At 40.8% G+C, this 9512-nt stretch overlaps 2 non-coding genes across 2 annotated transcripts; both read right to left on the bottom strand.

Annotated features, from left to right (window-relative positions):
• Positions 1-271: 271 nt before the first annotated feature.
• Positions 272-344, bottom strand: trnav-aac (transfer RNA valine (anticodon AAC)). Its single transcript has one exon. It is a non-coding gene; the product is annotated as a tRNA-Val (tRNA).
• Positions 345-2745: 2401 nt separating this feature from the next.
• Positions 2746-2818, bottom strand: trnav-gac (transfer RNA valine (anticodon GAC)). The gene has a single exon. It is a non-coding gene; the product is annotated as a tRNA-Val (tRNA).
• Between the last annotated feature and the right edge of the window lie 6694 nt (positions 2819-9512).

Raw genomic sequence — 9512 nt, 5'->3', positions numbered from 1 at the left:
CAGGTAAGCCTTTAAAGTTCTTTGATAACAGACTTTTTATTAAAAAACAAATACTTTATAATTCTTGCTCGCATATTACACTAATTTTGCTGAATTTCAGAAATGTTTAGAGGATTCCTCTTCTGCTGAGACCGCTCTTGCTGCTGAACCAGAGGCCACCCCCCAGACTTTCATTTTTCAATGTTTTTCTACTCCGAGTGCTGTGACAGTGAAGGAAAAAACATCTGAGGAGTTTCTTTTAGATGCAGGTAATTATATTATTCTGTTATACTGTTTCTGCTCGGTTTCGAACCGAGGACCTTTCGCGTGTTAGGCGAATGTGATGACCACTACACTACAGAAACCTATTGTTGAGACGGTTGTGCTTTTTAGAAGATGGCTCCTTCCCATAATCTGCCCTGCAAGCAGTGTGACAGTCTGTAAATTTCACAAACAACAGAACAGAGGTCATTCGGCACCCACCTAGTGTCATTGGGCATGGCAGTCTGCCTACAGCTCCTTGGTACGATGGCCTTCACCTGTCTTAAAAGTAAGGGTTTTGTAGTGAATTGCAGCATTTATATTTAACATGCCTCCACTTGTTTCCACCCAATTTTGAACTGAGGACCTTTTGCATGTAAAGCGAACGTGATAACCACTACACTACGGAAACTTGGTTTGGATCTCATTCCCACCTCTTCTAGCGAAGCGACTTTTCGCGTGTGAGGCGAACGTGATAACCACTACACTACAAACACGTCTTCAGGTTGCAGACATAAATCTTTAGGTGCACGCTTATTAAAAAGCATATAAAGGAAATGAGCGGTGCACCCACCTAGCGTGGCAAACGGTTTAAAATTTCTGTCAGAATCCAACCACTGTTTCGAACCAAGGACCTTTCGCGTGTTAGGTGAACGTGATGACCACTACACTACAGAAACCTATTGATGGTTCATGTGCTTTTTAGAAGATGACTCGTTCCCATAATCTGCCTTGCAAGCAGTGTGACAGTCTGTGAATTCCACAAACAACAGAACAGAAGTCATTCGGCATGGCAGTCTGCCTACAGCTCCTTGGTACGATGGCCTTCACCTGTCTCAAAAGCATGGGTTTTGTAGCGAATTGGAGCAGTAAATTTAAAATGCCTCCACTTGTTTTCCGCCCAGTTTTGAACTGAGGACCTTTCGCGTGTAAAGCAAACGTCATAACCACTACACTACGGAAACTTGATTTGGACGTCAGTCCCACCGCTTCTAGGGTACGCTTGTTCAAAAGCGACTGAAACTATAGACTGCCCAGTGTTTTTAACATGGCAAAATGCTGCTAATTTTGTTGGCAGACCGAACATTTTATATTACTGTACAGGAAACCTCAATGGTCATTTGTTTTATTTTTGTCCTTTTCTAAAGAGATTAAACCACAAACATCCCTGCAAGTGTACTGACCTGCTCAACAGAAAATCGCATACGAAATTTTTGCAAAAACCACCCACAGTTTCCGCCCAGTTTCGAACTGGGGACCTTACGCGTGTGAGGTGAACGTGATAACCACTACACTACGGAAACACGTCTTCAGTTTGCAGACATAAATCTTTAGGTGCACGCTTATTAAAAAGCATATAAATGAAATGAGCGCTACACTCACCTAGCGTGGCAAACAGTATACATTTTCTGTCAGAACCCAACCACTGTTTCTGCTCGGTTTCTAACTGAGGACCTTTCGCGTGTTAGCCGAACGTGATGACCACTACACTACAGAAACCTATTGATGAGACGGATGTGCTTTTTAGAAGATGGCTCCTTCCCATAATCTGCCCTGCAAGCAGTGTGACAGTCTGTAAATTCCACAAACAACAGAACAGAGGTCATTCGGCATGGCAGTCTGCCTACAGCTCCTTGGTACGATGGCCTTCACCTGTCTTAAAATTAAGGGTTTTGTATCGAATTGCAGCATTTATATTTAACATGCCTCCACTTGTTTCCGCCCAGTTTTGAACTGAGGACCTTTGCGTGTAAAGCGAACGTGATATCATGGTATGTGCTTTTTAGTAGATGGCTCCTTCCCATAATCTGCTCTGCAAGTAATGTGACAGTCTGTGAATTCCACAAACAACAGAACAGAGGTCATTCGGCATGGCAGTCTGCCTACAGCTCCTTGGTACGATGGCCTTCACCTGTCTCAAAAGTAAGGGTTTTGTAGCGAATTGGAGCATTAAATTTAAAATGCCTCCACTTGTTTCCGCCCAGTTTTGAACTGAGGACCTTTCGCGCGTAAAGAAAACGTGATAACCACTACACTACGGAAACTTGATTTGGACATCAGTCCCACCGCTTCTAGGGTACGCTTGTTCAAAAGCGACTGAAACTATAGACTGCCCAGTGTTTTTAACATGGCAAAAAGCTGCTAATTTTGTTGGCAGACCGAACATTTTATATTACTGTACAGGAAACCTCAATGGTCATTTGTTTTATTTTTGTCCTTTTCTAAAGAGATTAAACCACAAACATCCCTGCAAGTGTACTGACCTGCTCAACAGAAAATCGCATACGAAATTTTTGCAAAAACCACCCACAGTTTCTGCCCAGTTTCGAACTGGGGACTTTTCGCGTGTGAGGCGAACGTGATAACCACTACACTACAAACACGTCTTCAGGTTGCAGACATAAATCTTTAGGTGCACGCTTATTAAAAAGCATATAAAGGAAATGAGCGCTGCACCCACCTAGCGTGGCAAAGAGTTTACATTTTCTGTCAGAATCCAACCACTGTTTCTGCTCGGTTTCGACCCGAGGACCTTTCGCGTGTCAGGCGAATGTGATGACCACTACACTACAGAAACCTATTGTTGAGACGGATGTGCTTTTTAGAAGATCCCTCCTTCCCATAAACTGCTCTGCAAGCAGTGTGACAGTTTGTAAATTCCACAAACAACAGAACAGAGGTTATTCGGCATGGCAATCTGCCTACAGCTCCTTGGTACGATGGCCTTCACCTGTCTCAAAAGTAAGGGTTTTGTAGCGAATTGCAGCATTTATATTTAACATGCCTCCACTTGTTTCCACCCAGTTTTGAACTGAGGACCTGTCGCGTGTAAGACTGGAAAAACTTGAAGGACTCTTCATTGAAGAGTTAAACGGAATAGTCAAACATTCGCTCACTTTTAGTGAGGCAGAGATATCATTGAAAAACCTTTTAATTTTATGGAGTCAGATGAAACGAGTTAATACATAAGATAAAATGTATTGCATTTAACCAAAAATACTTTGCCACGAGAAAAGACAGTAACACGCAAAGACCTTCACCGCTAATTCGAATACCGCCATTGGATCGAGTTAGACGGCCTTACAAAGTGGTGACCCCGACGTGATCTCGCATCACAAGCGAGCAACGTCTTATCCAGCAAAGTATTGGGATTTTTGAAATCAACTTGAGGTTTGAACATCTTCTCTTTCTTCTGCCGTTATGGTAAGTCAACTTTTTCTTCCCTTTTGAGAAGTGTTGAAAAAATGTTGTTTGCATTATTACGGATCGGAAAGCCATTTGTTTAGTCCGGAACTGAAACACGCGAGGACGTGATAGTGGCGGCGCAGATGAAGAAAGAAACCCCTTGTTAATAGATTTTAAAGATATCCTTGTTTGCCTATACGCAACGAGAAACGAAACCTAAATTGGTTAACATCTTCCAAATTATATTCTGATACTCGATGAAGAGCTGTAAATTTGAGCCTCAAGATTTAAAGTCAGCATGTTTTCTCCTTTGTTGCATGTTGAAACAAACGAGCAACACGTGGTTAAAAATGAGCAAACAACAGAAAGAAAATTCTAAGTTTGTAAACAATCGGAAAACGTGTGATTTTATATAAAAAGGCAAGTCGATGCTTTTGTTTATGAAAAGCAAATTTGGGAAAAAACAGGATTACATTATGATCACAGGTTAAAATTTAGATTTCAAGGCTAAGCTAAATGCTATGACCATGCGTCCAAGGCTAAGCTAAATGCTATGACCATGCGTCTCCCAAAAAATGATTATATGGGACCTCTCCATTCTATGGGAGCTGTTTTTCGCCTACATTTATAAAGGGTTACGTTTGAATTAATTCAGAATTGCTCTACAATTATTTTCCCAATTAGAAACGGATTCGTATGTTACCGCAATTTTTGGATCAGATTGGTGACGACCAATATTCTACACAGGTTCAAGTGTACTTGGTTTGCAAAGACGAGTTATTTCCGTCTAGAAGAGCGAAATGCTGTTTGACCGACCTAGATTCGGGTGCGTCTGCTTTGTCTATTTTGGTTTAGCGTTATTTCAGATAAATGTGACGTGGGACACCACGGGCTTGGCCATTCCAAAGCCATTATAAGAGAAGTGAAGTTGGTCGACTAGCGTCTTTAATAGTGGCCAAAACCTCTACTGAGGTAAAGTGACTAAATTAAATTCAGACAGATGCAATTCCATGGGGGCTATGAAAGTGTCTTTGATTGTGTACGTGTGAATACGGCAAATCTCAGGTATATAGCCAATTACCTCTGTTCTGTGATGAAACTGATCGGATTGTGATCGTGAGACCAACGTTAAGACAGAAAACGTGAGGACCTCTAAGCGACATAGTTTCCTAATCTAAAAACGGGGAAAATATAAAATAGAGTAAATAGAATAATCAAACGTTAAAATGGCCACGTTGCCTTTATGTAGTCTTTAAAAAGACTAAATTAAATGAACAGGCATTTGAAATCTACATCAGAAACCGCGAATGTGCTTCTAATCAGCCCTGAGCCAAGAAACCTTTTCATATTCAAATGTATTGACATGAGAATGAGCAGAGATTTGACCATGTGTTTAGCATGTGCTTGCGGTTCATTGGGTGTTAACAACAACACAATTCCTCATTGGCTATCAGCCTGACCGTTGTTGTACATACAATGCACGGACCAGTACAGCTTTGACACTTTGACAACTAAGTTGTTCCAGAGACTCTTTAGAGACCAGAAACAATATAATTTAATTTATATTCTTTTAATATAATATAATTGTATTATAACTCAAATTATAATACACATTATATTGTAATCGCCAAGCAGGGCATTAATTGGAGAAGTGTGACATTAATCCTTTCAATTCGATTTCGTTGGCCTGCTACCCAGTGCCAAAAGGGGAGGGGATGTGCTTTTATTTTTTGCCTTTACAAAAACACAACCAGAAGTGTGGCACAGGTAATAGAAAACCAAATCATCATTAACTGGGACGCACCAACTAAAATTGAATCTGATCAGAGAAGTAAATTTACAAGGAGGGTGTGAACAGAAGTATCACAGCCTTTTGCATGTCACAAGAGATCTGCACACGTATGAATGACACCACAGAAAAGCAAATGCTAGGCAGGCAACGCCGAAACAGGTGAACTAATTTCTGCCCACAGATCTGACTGTAAAGAGAGCAACTTTGAAATAAAGCCATGGGCATCGACCCATTTGATCTCATAACAATATGAGTGAGAAAAACTCTGGTTAATCCAGAAAATTTCCCCAGCAGAACTGGGATCTCTAATGCTCATGACACAGCAGACTGTGAAGGCTCCACTGCAGAAGCAGCTTTTAGGTGTCACACACTGCACAGAAACAACAGCAATAATTCAGACCTGATCAATGAAACTCTGTTTCATGTGACAACTGGAATTAAAATTGCAATGGACATGATAATGGAGCAAGCAAAATAATTCCACATGTCTGAATTTGAAACTGTTTGAAAACGTCAGAATTAACTGTGGTCCTCTCTGCATTTGTTTCTGTCAGGTTTACTTCTGCAATTCCTTCGGAGGACGGATGCCAGGACGGGCCGGACCTCACGATTGTTAGAACATAACCTGAGACTCGGGAGATGGGTGAAAAGACACTTCAAGAGGCCATTAACATCTCACAATAGCACATCACTATATAAGCATGGCCTCCCAGTATACAATTGGAACTAAATTTACAACACAATTATTATAGATTAGATTCCACCCATCTCCTAGACATGAACACTGAACACACTCCTCCATCACTACACCCTCACATCATCATCACCTGGAATAGATCAAATCTATCCAGGCTGAACACTACACATCATGGGAAGATCACCTCACTAAAGACCTATTGTACAATTTCACACTAACAGATCCGGATAGCTTCACACATATAGGATGATAGAGCTGATCCAATGACGACAGTCTAACAGAGACACACATAGCATACTCCGTTCACAACACTCACACAAAAACACTGTAATATACATATGAATGGCCACAGCCACAAATCGATGATGCAAATTATAAGCAGAGACAGACCTGCTATTCAATTTTCAAAATGTTAAAATTTTCTGAATGTTATTAGGGTGGTTGGAAAATCAGAGGGCCCCTGAATTCTCAACAAACCACTAATAACAGAAACATCATAACTAAGTAGATCGCTTTGTGCGAGCTTCAATCAATTACAGAATTTACAATTCAACCCTGTCATTGACTGTGACTTAGCCAACAACACACACATACACACACACACACTCTCTCTCTCTCTTTCTCTCACACAAACTCTCACACTCACACACAGACACACACTCTCGCACCTGTTGCAAGGAATGAACAATCTCCATTCTTGAATACATTTAAGCATGTTCCAAGTCTTAGATTTGCATAAGTGGCTTGCATTGGAAGATTCCTGAACAAACACTGATTATTATATACATATGCATTTATTGAATAGTATTGTTGTTATTACATGACTTCTTGATCCATAGAATCTATTTGATTGCTTTGATTACACTGACCTCTTGCTGCATTTTCTTTATATAATTCAGACCAAAAAATATATATATTTAAGAATTGGATATTTAATATGAGACATCCTTACCATTCAGGACCTTGAGAAACATATGAGACAGATGTACCATTCGCACTTGCTGACAAGAACATGGTATTTTACAGTGAACATGACATGATTTTGTTTTGTTCTATTATGCGTTTCTATGCATTTCTTCACGAGTTCAAGTTCATATGTGTTCAATCGTGAAGCGGACATTTAAGATGCTTTTCAGATGTCTCACACAAGGCAGTGTGAAGCCAAGGAGAGCCCCTTCATCCATCGAGGTCTGCCCAGACAACCACACCGCTGAAGGTGACAGGATTGGTCAAGAAGGGTCAGATTATCATCATGGGGAAGGTGCCAGAGAAGCAGAAGTTTCTCTATGAAAGGAATGACACGTCGACTGAACAAGTCACAAAGGTCCAGATTGACTCTATGAACTTTGCTCACATTCTAGGCTGAAATGCAAGAAGAAAACCTGAACGCATTCATCCACCTGCTGAACTCAAGCTACATACACCTGGTGAGACCAGGCGTTCTGCAGCTGAACAAAGCCCTCTGAGCTTCTACAGATGCTAACATTGCAAAGACAATTTTTGAGTTACGTCTCGAGGATTACAACAACCGTCGTACTGTGACCACGTAAGTGTTCATCTGAATTTGACCCACATGGTCAAGAGGCCAATCTGTAAGACTGGAAAAACTTGAAGGACTTTAAGAGAGGGCCACTCTCTGAGAAAACAAAGGAAATTAACATTTGAACTCCCCCTCATGCACTATTGAGACGAAGGTCTCACCTCCCTCATCCTAATCTACATTTCTGTCCCCCATTCTTCATCCTGGCAGAGATCTCCCAAACTCACACAAGAATCTAAATGGTTTAATGTGAATGATTATGATCTAGTTTTATACATATTTGGTATTATTTGAAATGTCTCGGTACGACTGGTAAAAATGTCTCATTCCCAAATTAGTAAACCCAAAAGGTAATAAAGTTCTTAGGAAGTTAAGAAATATCTTCCACACCCTCCAATACTGGAGAGTGTGTCTTTGAGTTAACACCTTCGACCATTTGACTGAATGCTAATTTTCCACTGCTAGCAAATGGTGACTTACAGGTAAATTTCCACTGTGAATGATGTTTAGATTTGAAATGAGGTCTGGGTATATAATGAAACGCAGCGAGAGCTCAGGGCCTTTTCTGTACTTCAGATCGGTCCGTGAGGCTGAGAGGAAGACCTCTCAGCCTCATGTATTTCTTAAAGTCGGGTTTGCATCTTCTCTCTATTCCAGAGCATTTGATGTTTTGTATCGATTATCTTTGAATTGATTATGAAATTGGCATGATACATTTACCTGACATAATAAATTGTTACATTTGATTATTTTAACTGACTCTGACATTGTTTTCATTGAAGAGTTAAACGGAATAGTCAAACATTCGCTCACTTTTAGTGAGGCACAGATATCATTGAAAAACCTTTTCATTTTATGGAGTCAGATGAAACGAGTTAATACATAAGATAAAATGTATTGCATTTAACCAAAAATACTTTGCCACGAGAAAAGACAGTAACACGCAAAGACCTTCACCGCTAATTCGAATACCGCCATTGGATCGAGTTAGACGGCCTTACAGAACCATGATTAGCTTGTACATAATGCCTCGCAATTTCATAGTCCATATTTCTTTATATGCATTTAACATTAACGTTAATTTAACTTGAGGTGGTTCAATGAGGGTGCCGCTGTCGGATAAAAGTGCCTCATATAACGTGTATATCCCTTAAAAAGAACAAATATTTGCAATTTGTAACTCATTATTTTATCAGACAATAAGAATGATTTTTGTCATTTTCTGGTGGGTGATCATGTTTTAAGAGCCGTTTTCTGCGGAGGTATGCTTCTCCCCTCTTCCCTTTGTCCTTCCGGAAAACCCTCCCCCGACCATTTTCTGAACAGTCATTGGTGTACGTTAGAAACTCACGAGTCTACGTTAAGGCCAATTTATACTTCTGCATCGGGTTCGCGTAGTAGGTACGGCGTAGCATACGCACAGACGTGTACCATACGCCGTACCCTTCGCCGTAACCTGACGCGCACCTCATCAAAAATGTAGCTACACGTCGCGACGACGCGGACCACAAGATCTGTGATTGGTCGGCTTGGTAGCATCGTGTTTCCTCCTACGCATTTCCAGTGTGTTCTTCTCATAGGTTCTTCTGCACCGCCCGCCATTTTTAAATTCAGAAGTACAGCGAAAGAAACATGGAAATGGACCAAGTGACCGAACGATTGGTTGAAGAGGTGCGGAAATACAGTCATCTGTATGACTCGTCTTCAGCAGAATACAAAGACTGCCAAATGGCAATGAATTCGTGGAGAGAGATTTCCTCCAACGTCGGTTTGGATGTAGCGGATTGTATGAAGAGATGGAAGAACTCTCGAGACAAGTACGTTCGCCTCCGTAAAAAACTCGCCACAAGGAGGGAAAAAAGTCCCGGCGTTTTACTTATTTATTTCTTGGCTGGCACCTCACGTGAAACACCGGCTTACAGAGTCAAACTTTGACGATAAGGTAAATAATGCACGCCCTTTGTGAAACCTCTTTTGTGTTTAGGTTAGCTAACTTAACTAGCAATGCTATCATGCCGTAAATGGAGTATTGATTTATGCAAAAAAAAAATATCTCT

This window comes from Siphateles boraxobius, unplaced genomic scaffold (genome assembly GCF_051911475.1).
Source record: "Siphateles boraxobius isolate OS27281-9 unplaced genomic scaffold, OSU_SipBor_1 6, whole genome shotgun sequence".
Taxonomy (NCBI): domain Eukaryota; kingdom Metazoa; phylum Chordata; class Actinopteri; order Cypriniformes; family Leuciscidae; genus Siphateles; species Siphateles boraxobius.
The sequence above is the reverse complement of the archived record's forward strand: the minus strand, read 5'-3'. Positions and strand labels throughout refer to the sequence as shown.